Source organism: Onychomys torridus, chromosome 4 (genome assembly GCF_903995425.1).
Source record: "Onychomys torridus chromosome 4, mOncTor1.1, whole genome shotgun sequence".
In the NCBI taxonomy this organism is placed as follows: Eukaryota; Metazoa; Chordata; class Mammalia; order Rodentia; family Cricetidae; genus Onychomys; species Onychomys torridus.
Window position 1 is genome coordinate 102657958 of NC_050446.1, and position 11543 is coordinate 102669500.

The 11543-nt window shown below is 46.3% G+C and overlaps 1 long non-coding RNA gene and 1 pseudogene across 1 annotated transcript in view; one reads left to right on the forward strand and one right to left on the reverse strand.

Moving 5' to 3' along the window:
* LOC118582883 overlaps positions 1-11543 on the reverse strand; it is a 174270-nt gene that overhangs the window by 51170 nt on the left and 111557 nt on the right. The window lies entirely within an intron of this gene.
* LOC118582882 lies at positions 9442-10986 on the forward strand (annotated as a pseudogene).

An 11543-nucleotide genomic window follows, 5' to 3' on the forward strand; every position in this document is an offset into this window, starting at 1 on the left:
CCCATTGATGTCCCAACTGTAGACCAGATGTGGTGGTGGTAGTGGTGCCACTGCTGCCACTGGCTGAGCAGACTGTCCACAAGGACCTTGGGTTGTAAGAATGGGGGCTTTCTCTCCGTCCATGGACTCTGGCCATTGAGAACAGTGTGTCTTTGAGGATGCTCTTGGCTGTGCCTTTTAGTGATTCCCACTGCAAATCTCTCCTGAGCCAGGCCAGGTTGAATGGGGGAGAAGAAGGAATGGCAGGAAGGCACCAACGAAGTCATTGTTTCTCAACCCCTGAAGTTTCTTGCCAGCACAGCTTTTCCTCCCAGCTTTTAAGCTCTTATCGCTGTCCATGGACTGATTTCCATAGCAGTTATTTGTAGTCAGAGAAGGATAGGAGAGAACTAGAAGTCAGCACAGCCTGTTCTTAAGCTTGGGCATCGTGTTTTGCTCCCTGGGTGATTTTGCAGGAGGAATAGGATCCCTGGGGCTCCCGTGATCCAAACTGCACCTTTTGCTTTCTCAGGAGGGACTGGTCCCATGGATTCTGTGCACCTGCTCTGCACTGAGTCAACGAGATGCTGAATTCCTTTTGAAGAGCTAAGCAGATTATCACTTCCCTCTGGGACAGCAAGTTGATTGTTCACATCATAGCCACTTGTCAGCGTTTTCTCCGAGCTGTTCCCTTGCCCTGCCACCCCCCTTAAATAATGCTTTCTTTATTTTATCTAGAAGGAGGTGATCTTGGAGTGACTGGAGCTTTCTTAATTATAATTGTTTAGCTGTGCTAACAGACTTCTCATAGCTGGATCCTGCCTGTTTCTGTCTTGGACCCTTGCCTGGCTTGGGATGGGCTTTCAGCCCAGTGACTCACGGAAAGTGCTATATTAAAAACTTGGAGTTCATGTTTTAAATCAACCAGCAAAGACATACTAGAAAACCACACTCTGCCAGCTGATAGAGCCCCCATCCCCCACTGCGAGGGGGAGACTCTGCCTCTTCTCCGTTCCCTTACCGCAAGGGTAATCTTCTCCTTTTCTCCTTGGTAACTGGAGGATGGGGGAAAAATCAAATTTGTCGAACAGTTTTTAACCTCACAGACAGAGGTTAGAAAGGGTTGGCTGGATTTAACACGTCACACTTTTTTTTTCCTTTTTTGTGTCCCATGCTGCTTGTCCCTGTGACTTTAAAGACCTGCATGAAGTTAGTTTATAAAATATTGAAATGCGCAGGAAGAGCCATGTCTTTACCTGATTTAGGATTGTGTAGGTCTGATGGTGATATGATGTGATGATAACGCAGCCCATACACCCATTCACCAAACTCAGGTCAGTGGTCTTAGCAGCAGGAACCTTTAACCACTGAGTCCTCTGAAGACAACATTCACTCAAATATGAAATAAGATAGTCTAGGGTACACTTACATTTTTCTTGTCCTGGAATCCCTTTGTCTCTGTGAACTATACATTTATTTTTTTTTTTTCATTTAAAAACATGTATACCCTTCTGTGGCTCTTCATGCAAAGTTTATCATTTGAAAACAGGGTTAAAGAGAAGCCAATAAATGACCTTATTTTATTTTGTATAGGAGCAATTTACTTTAAACTTGTCAAGAAATTAAATGCTCACCACAGACAACAGTCAATGTAGTAAACCTTTTCTTTCTTTCTTTCTTTCTTTTTTTTTTTTTAGTTTAAAAAAATCTGGATAAGCACTTTGAATTGTCATTTTATTTGATTTTGGTAAAAGTAGAAGCAATTTGGGTGACTGTGAGTTAACAGCAGGACTGGGAGACTCGGAGTCCTCTAAAACCTTAGCAGAAGGTGTGATTATAGAAGGTTACCAAAACTCAGCTGGTCTCCCCATTCTGAAATTACTATTTGCCCTCCTGACTCACAAGGCAGTTAAGGAAGAAAAAAAAAACTACCATAAAAACATGAAATAAGTCATTTTAGCTTCCCCTGCCTAAAATTAATAATAATTGCAAACTGGCAAAAAATGGCTTTTCTCTTTCTTTCTTTCTTTCTTTCTTTCTTTCTTTCTTTCTTTCTTTCTTTCTTCCTTCCTTCCTTCCTTCCTTCCTTTCTTTCTTCCTTTCTTTTCTTTTCTTTTCTTTTCTTTTCTTTTCTTTTCTTTTTTTGTCTACAATTGGAGAATTGGAGAGGGATACATTTGGTAGTTTCAAAATTCAGAAGATATAAACAAGGCTATGTCCCTTTCCTCCCCAGGCATCTCAGTAAATAACCCCAGGCCACAGTCTGGGTCTCCTCTGTCTTCAGGGCCAGGGTGTGGGGACTGAGAAGGTCAGGGAAGAAGTTGGGGCTGGGTGAGGGGGTAAAGGGAGTGGAGGACAGGAATAGAAGGAGGGAGTCATCTGTGCCCCCAGCTAGGGTACATAAGGTCAAACACACACACACACACACACACACACACACACACACACACACACAATTGAAACCAAGCTCAAGAATGAGAGGGGTGAGGGAGATGAAAAGGGGGAGGGACGAAGGGAGGGAGGGAGAGAGAGAGAGACAGAGAGAGAATATCAGAAAAGAAAAAAAGAAGGAAGGAAGGAAGAAAGGAAGAAAGGAAGAAAATCGTGTTTCCTGGTTTGATGTCAGGTCCCAGACTGGCTCCAAATTGCCTTTGTGATATTGGGCCCCTGCCGCTCAACAGGCAGACCATTTCAGGCTTTTAATAAAATAAGATGCTGCCCCTTTTTGGACTCCTTTTCTCTAGCCCCAGGAAACATTCCTCCACCCTCAGCCCCCAAGCCTTCTCTGGCATTCCTGGGGCTCTGAGCTCTGGCTCTGCTGTGTCTCCAAGGTTGACACCCAGTGTGCTGGCTCCTCCTACAGTTTCTGTTTGCCCTCTGCCTTCAGACTCCAGCTGCCCTGTCCAGGCCCGAGTTCTCGCACCTCCGTACTGATAGCCCGAACACTGAATGTACATGACAAACTGGGAGGCAGGTAGGCAACCTCTGCCTGCCTCAAGAGGCCAACTTTCAGCTTAGAAGACACCAAGAGGGGAGGCTTGACAACCTGGATGCCATCCCCAAATCTGCCCTGTTTCCACGTGTGGCTTTGAACAAGCTGATGTGCGTGTGACTAGGTTTTCTTTCGGTGACTGGGTTTTCTTCTTGTAACATGAAGAGCAGGTTATTGTGAAGAGCTCCAAAGACATTGAGAATCACTCATAGCATAGTCCTCTTGAGCCCAGATGTGACAGCCAGGTCAGTCATAACCAAATGTTCAGAGATGAGAGCAGAGTAAAGGCCTTCGACTGATTCTGAGGCACCCTCCAAATTAGGAGGCGTCTGCTCTTTCCTCCCATACTTGTGTTTGAATTTGTTGGGAGGAAAGGGGCGGAATGAGCGCTAGAGCCGTTTTTGTTCTTTCTCTCGCTCAGAGATGTTCCAGGACTTCAGAAAAGAAAAGAGAGAGGAAGTCAATGGAGGAACATCTGGGCAAGTGGATGGAGTCGGAGTAGGGAATTTGGTCTCCTGGAGCACGGCCCAGATCCACCCCAGAACAGCAGGGTCCTGGCAGGAAGCAGGCTATACCAGCCAACATCTGAGAAGAGCATGCTGCAGAAGGGTGGCCAGAGAGCTGCTCAGATGGCGACTTCAGAGTGAGGGATGCAGAAAGCCCCAATAAACCCCAAAACCACAATGATAGAACCTGGCACTGGAACACCGATTGGCTAGAGTTCTTATGAGTCAAAGGAACAGCTCAGAGGGGTGTGTGAGGCACCACGGAGGAATCCCTGGGGTCAAGGGGACTCTGGATTCCTAGCCAGAGAACCAAAGTCAGCCCAGGACAGAACCCTCCACCAAACTGCTCCTCAGCTCCGGATGGCTGGGGCAGGGAGGGGACTCCGTGGACACATTCCCACTTCCATTCAGGGACAAAGGCACCTGGATCACCATTCTTGGACCCAATGGGAGGAACAGGGCTGAGAAAGTATGTCAGACTAGGGGAGAGAAAGGCTGTGGGTTCCAGGCTGTCGAAAGAGCAACACCTGGCATGGAGGTGACGCAAGACTGTCGTGTACAAGTATAGTAAGTGACCAGACAAGAATCGTTTCTGAGAAGGATGAGCAAACATAACATTCAGCCCAGCAGGGCAGCTAGGCAGAGTGGAGGGGTGACCCCAAGGTCAGTTACCAGATGTGGACAACCCATCTGAACGACTGGGTGGCATGCAAGGGTAAGGTCAAGGCCAATTAATGACCAGTTCTTAGAATGTGATGTGGTGTGGGAGATGCCAGACGAGTCGAGAATGCCCAGGCTGAAATGAAAGGGAAGCGGGGACTGGGCACGTGCAGGAGGCTCAGGGCTCTCCCACATCCACTCTGGTCAGATTTGTCGGCTGCTGCATGTAAAGGGCTGGCTGGACTCCAGCCAGAGAGGAAGAGGTCCCTCCATCAACAACAGGCATGGTGGGGAGGCCTCCTTTTTGAGAAAGCAAGTCTCCCCCATTCAGTCAGCCATAGTACCAGTTCTCAGGCAAGGTGCCATGTCCATCCTCTGGGGGCTCTCTTCAGCACAGCTTTGCCACCCTGAGGGCCAGGCCAGCCTACACCTCCTTTCGGCTTCCATGAGAAGTAGCTATAGAGCCAGGCGGTCAGACAGAGTCCTGCTGATGGTAACTGCCCTGAACCGAGCTGTGTTGATAGCACTGGGTCTTTAGACTGCTGGGTGGGAATCCTATGGGAGAAAATCCTTCAAGACAAAGAGTTTTGGCAGGAAGGTTGTGAATTTTAGCCTGTATCCCAAAGCGAAGAGAGCAGATGGGGATGGTATGCTTGCTATGTAGGCAGAAAGGCCTGAGTTTGACCCCCCTGTGTGTTTAAACCTGTTTAAGTGAGTTATCACAGCGCAACCTCAAGGCTTTTCAACCACATGTCCATAGGATAACAGCATTAACTACAACTGCATCTTTACAAGAGCTCCCAGAGGGAGATCCCATGGGCACACACAGTGTCGATGAGGAACTAAGGATGAGGCTCTAATGTTTCTTGCTATTAACCTGGAAGAGAGGGCCTAAGGAGTGGGATAAGAGCTAAGGAGAAAGGCCCAGACACTGCCTAAGTAGTAGTGACTAATCCCAAATCATCTGTGTGAGGGACAGAGAAAAGATGCCTTCCGTAAAAGATGTGCCACACAGGATGGCAGCTGGTACCCTCCAAGTTTCAGGCAAGCACATCCAAATGATACAAAGATGATGTAGGATTAGGGGAAACACCCAGAGGGGGCTTCAACTCATTGCACCAAAGCCTAGGATGAGCACAGACTCTAGACAAGATCTCAGTACCAGAAGGTTTTAAAGCTGGTTGCCCAGTAGACCAAGAAAGGGACAGGGCTTTGCATGGGAAATGCTAAAAATGCAAACGCCTGACAAAAAAGAATCAGAGACACACATTTGCAATTTAGCTTCCTCCTTGCCTAGTTAAAGAATTGTTCAAAAATGGAGAACTGGAGAGCTAGACACGGATGATGTACGACTAGTCCCAGCTACCTGAGAGGCTGAAGCAGGGGGATTGTAAATTCTATCCCTGTCTTAAAGAAAAAAGAACAGAGGACTGGGGAATGGAGTGATTACTGTGTAAGTGTAAGGACCTGAGTTTAAATCCTTAGCACCCACACAATGGAGCATGGGGGGGGGGGGGGCACACACACACCTGACTCTAGCGCTGTGGGAGACAGAGTCAGGAGGATCTCTGGGGCCCACACAGAAACTGGGGAGTTCCAGGTTCTGTGATACCTGTCTCAAGGAAATTAGGTGGAGTTTGACAGAAAAGGTTACTCAATGTCTTCCTCCACTCTTTGTGAGTGCATAGGCACAGAGATTTGCATGCGTGTGCACTCATACACACACACACACACACACACACACACACACACACACACACATGAACTAGAAACCGTAGGCGACAGGAAATGAGCAAACCAATACTCAGGTCCTGGGAATGGCAATAAGGGAGCAGTCTGGCTATATGTAAAACCCACCAGAATTGCTCCTAGATGTAAAATGATGAAACAGTGGGCAGTCCACTCCTGGAAAAATTGTCAAAATTGCAAAACTGTGTGAGTTTTGTAAAAAGTAGATCTGATTGATGGGAATTCTTGACTCTTCTAGACTTGATAGCCATGTGGATTGAAACATTTCAGAATGTTTTCTGAACATAGGGGCCCCTTGTGTTTGTTACATCCGAACATGAATCTTTTATAACAGGTTAACTAAACAGGGTGTAAATGAGGGATTAGACCAAGATCAATTTTATCAAGGCGGTGGACAAAGTTTTCAAAATGCTCTTACTTTTGAAATGGAGAAATGTGGATAAGGTGAAATAAGGTAAAAGGGATTCCCAGCTAACTGAAAACTAACGCCTGGATAGAACACTGAACACTTTGAAGTTGTGCAATGGAGATTCTTGGATCTGTGTTAGGGACCTTGGTCTCACCAGCCCAGCTTTGCTGGTGTCCTTGGACATCAGTAGGTGTCAGGAAGTGGACCAGCTGCGGTGTTGCCAGGCTCAGGTGAGGCATGCATGTGACTTCACAGGGCGGTGTTGGGTGTGATAGTAATGCTGATGTTACCTGACAGCTGCTGCTCCACTCTGGTCATGTTTCCTGGTGTTAGAAGCACAGACCCTTGTTGTCACTCACCTCGGCTCTCCACAGTAGTCTTGTGACTTTGGTCAAGTCACCCCACCAACCTGAGTTTCAGTTTTCTCACTGTGAACTTTTGATGTTTAAAGATGTAAATAATGATGTGGAAAACTGGGGTGTCAAACATAGGGGTGACTGGATGTCCAGGACAATCAATGAACCACCAGACTGTGACTGACTCAGACCAGTTTTTAACAGGATGAAATGGGAAGCCCCAAACCAGCACCAATAAACATTCAGTTGTAATAGCTGTTAAGAAAAATACTGAGAATTTAAAAATGCACCCAAGAAGAAGGTACTGGTTCAGGCATGGCCAGTTGGGCAGCTGTCTTTGTGAAAGAGAACTCAGATGTCCAACAAGGACACCGTGGAAGCTAAGACATCAGCATGCTCCAAGGGCTGGGAGTTAGGGGTCAGGAGGAACTCTCCGACACCTGGGGATGTAAACAGGAATTACACTGCAAGATGAGAAACCATACACCAAGCTCCAGCTGCGTGGCAGACACAGTTACACAGAAGCATTCAGTGAAAATGTAGAGCAATTGTCTGGCCCTGAGAACAAAAACACCCTGTGGTTTAGAGGCCATGGATGCATGGTTTAGATGCATTCAGTACTGGGGGGTATGTTCTAAAAGTTAATGTGGCTTTAATTGGAATGTGTGTCTTTCTTGGGTATGATCCTCAGTCTCTGGTCCTGATATCAGACATGACGCACCTGGCAATTGGATGATGAGATAAGGCTCTTCCAGGTAGCAAGTGTCAGAAGAGATAAAGGATGCAGGCATGCTGCTCAATGTTCTTCTGAATGGACTTTTTTTTTGGTGGGGGGGGGGGAGTGCCAATAACTTCTAGAACAAAATAAAGGATGAAATGCAGAAAGCAAATCCACTTTCCACCTTAAAGATAAGAATGAACATTTACCTTTACACAGGAGGCATGCAAACCTCCCCAGTATGAAAATAACGGGAACAAGCTGGGCATGATGGTTCATGACTGCAATGTCAGAGCCTGAGACACAGAGGCAGGCAGAGCAATGCAAGTTTGTTTACAACTTCTCAGGCCCGGATAACCATAATACAATTAAAAGTTAAGAAAACTGAAGACTGTATGTGACTCACACACATACATACACACACACAGAGAGAGAGGGAGAGAGAGAGAGAGAGAGAGAGAGATACAGACACACAAACACACACACACAGGTATACACAGACAGACAGGCACACATACACATACACACACACAGGAGAAGACATTGAAAAATGGAGGAAAGACAGTAGGGAAACCAAGAAAAATGATTTGTAAAACATGGAAATATGTTCAAACTCATAGGCAACCAATAACATTAAATAAAAATAGTACGATGACACGTCTCTCTCAGAATGGCTTTCATCGGCTTTTTGTGTTACCATAACAGAACACTGGAGGTGGAGTGCTTGCTAAAGAAAGGGGTTTTATTTAGTTCACAGTTTTGGCTGGTCAAGAGCAGGGCATCAGCACTGGCTCTGGTGAGATCATCGGGTCAAATGGCACACTGCGGCGAACGTGGTGAGTGCAGCAAAGGGGTTCAAAAGGCTCGGGTTCTCATCCAGCATCCCATCCTTACGAGAGTTGATCCAGTCCCGTAAGACCCGATACGGTCCCCTGAGAATAAGGATGGAGCACTCTGTATCCTAACACACTTTGCATCCTAACTGCCTCCCACTGGACTCCACCCCTTAAAGATCCCACCACCTCAGCACCTCTACACTAGACTTCTAGCACATGACCCTTTGGGGGCTAAACTGTAGCTATGAGTGAGAAGACGTAAGTACAAGGGCTCGGGACATGGATCACAGTGTAGATGGGAACATTTGTTACACACGCTGGGCCTGTTCTTGTACTAGCTGTGACATCAAGTTCCCTGCTTTATTTATCATTGGTTTCCTTGTCTAGTCACTGAATAAAATCATAAAATCCCAGAGCTGTCAAGAGGGCTGGCTGAGATGATTTTAACTCAGGGTGATGCTTCAAAAAAAAAAAATGTGTGTAGTTACAAGCAGTTGATTACAATACATTTGTAAGATGAAATACACTTTAAATTTTTTATTTTATTTTTTGGTGTTTGAGACAGGGTCCCACATAACTGAGGCTGCCCCAGAACTTTCTATGAAGCCAATGATAACCTTGAGTTTCTGCTTCTCCTGCTTTCATCCCTGCAGTGCTAGGATTCTAGGTGTGGACCACGGTGCTCATCTTATGTAGTCCAAAGCATTGGATCAGGGCGTCATGCAGTATAGACAAGTACTCTATCAACTAACTACCTTCCTGGACCCACTCTTATATTACACAGAAAAAAAAGGTTGATTTTAAAAGTGCCTTCTTTCTGGTAGTTGTCTATAGTGGTGGCTTACAGGTTAAATTCTTCTTTTGGGGGGGAAGTAAAGACAAAAACATTGAGAAAATGGCACTGGGGCCAGAGAGATGGCTCAGCTGTTAAGAGGACTTGCTGCTCTTGCAGAGGACTGGCATTCCTTTCCTAGCACCCACATCCCAGTGGCTCACCCCTGTCTGTAACTCCAGCTCCAGGGCATCTGATGCCCTCCGCAGGTACCCACATTCACATGCGTGTACATGTACATAATACACAGGCCATGAACACACACATAAGTAAAATATATCTTAAAAAGAAACTAAAACCGATATCAAATAACAGCAAGGCAGAGAGTCACGGTGTGTGTCGGGAGCCACAGTGGGCCTCTTATGCTGTTGGGAGCCCCTTGCTGCCTGAAGCAGTAAGAAGAGATGATTGTGTCACCCTGGACCAGATGTGGCTCTGCAGGGGCTGTGGCACCTATCCACACATGGATGGGTGTCAGGTTCCAGAGAGTCCTGATTCAGCCCTTTCCCTGGCAAGACCACTAGGAAGAAAACTAGAGTGTCCAGATGACTCGGGCCTGGAGCGGAGCATCCGGAGCACCGAGGCTTCTGGTGGACAACAACAGTCAGCATCCTACCTTTCCCAGAGGCCCACAAGAAGACTTCTGCCCCTGGGTGGGATTTAGGCTCCCTCCACCTCCCCCATTTTGTTCTGTCACCCTCCTGAGTTAGTTGTTTGGTTGGAAGTTTTTCATATACAGCAAGCATAGGAACACTTCTGTCCAAAACTGCAGGGACTAGCCACAGGGAGCAGAAGAGAGGAAACAAGGTTTAAAATGTGATAGAATCGTGGGGCTGGAGAGAAGGCTCAGGAGTTAAGACTGCATACTGCTCTTCCAGAGGACCTGGATTTGGTTCCCAGTTGTGGGTGGCTCACAACTGTTTGTGGCCCCAGCTCCAGGAGATCTGATGCCCTCTTCTGGCCTCCACAGATACCTGCATTCAAGTGCGTGAACACCCCCCACCTCTCCCTCCCACCCTCTCAAAAATAAATCCTTTACTTTTAAAAAATAGGATGGAATGGAAAGCTCAGTACACAAAGAATGTGGGTTTTTCTGAATCAAGAAGCAATTCCTACAGGTAAAACCATCTATAAGAATGTAGTCCCAGGCTGGAGAGATGGCTCAGAGGTTAAGAGCACCGGCTGCTCTTCCAGAGGTCCTGAGTTCAATTCCCAGCAACCACATGGTGGCTCCCAACTATCTGTAATGAGATCTGGTGCCCTCTTCTGTATACATAATAATAAACAAACAAACAAACAAATAAATAAAATCTTTTTAAAAAGAGGTTTTTTTTTTTTTAAAAAAGAACTCAGTCCTGTTCCCCATTCCCTCCCCTGGGGGGGGGGGGCTCTCCAGGTGCACTGTGCTTGCTCTGTCCCCAACCGCCACCATGATCAGCTAGCTATTGAGACATCATCAGCCATGACAAGCTGTTCTCCAACATCTGCAAGATCCAGGAGATCAGGGATGGACTGTGCCTGGAGGTGGGGGGCAAGATGGCCAATAGCACAGAGGGTAATATTGATGACTCCCTCATTGGTGGAAATGCTTCTGCTGAAGGCTCAGAGGGTGAAGGTACCGAAAACACAGTAGTTACCAGTGCGGATATTGTAGTGAACCACCACTTACAAGAGACCAGCTTCACAAAAGAAGCCTACAAAAAGTACATCAAAGATGACATGAAATCACTCAAAGGCACACTTGAAGAACAGAAACCAGAAGGAGCAAAGCCATTTATGACGGGTTGCAGAGCATTAAGCACAGCTTTGCTAATTTCAATACCTACCAGTTTTTTATTGGTGAAAACATGAATCCAGATGGCATGGTTGCTCTCCCGGACTACTGAGAAGATGGTGTGACTCCATTCATGATTTTCTTTAAGGATGGCTTAGAGATGGGAAAATGTTAATTCATTGGATCTGTCCCTGTCACATAACCGGCTGCTGCTTACCAACCATACAACACCAGGACTTAGGACAAAGGAGACTGATGTCATCTTGAGCTTTTATTTTGACCATAATTTATTTGGAGTGGAGACATTGATTTTTTTCTTTCTTTCTTTTTTTTTTTAATAGAAAAAGCATGTCATGTAGGTTGTCTAGCAAAACAAAAACAAACAAAAAATGCCATTTCCCAGCTGGGCGGTGGTGGTGCATACCTTTAATCCCAGCACTCGGGAGGCAGAAGCAGGTGGATCTCAGTGAGTCTGTGGCCAGCCTGGTCTACAGAGTGAGTTCCAGGACAGGCACCAAAGCTACACAGAGAAACCCTGTCTCGAAAAAAACCACACACACACACACATACACACACACACACACACACACACACACACACAAGAATGCCATTTCCAATCTGGGGTTTTAGCATGTAATTCCTCAAAAAGCACCCTTGTTCCTCAGAGGAGAAAACCCAGAGAACTGAGCACATTCAAGGGCCGAGACCAGATGTTATTCGGAGTCAATAAGC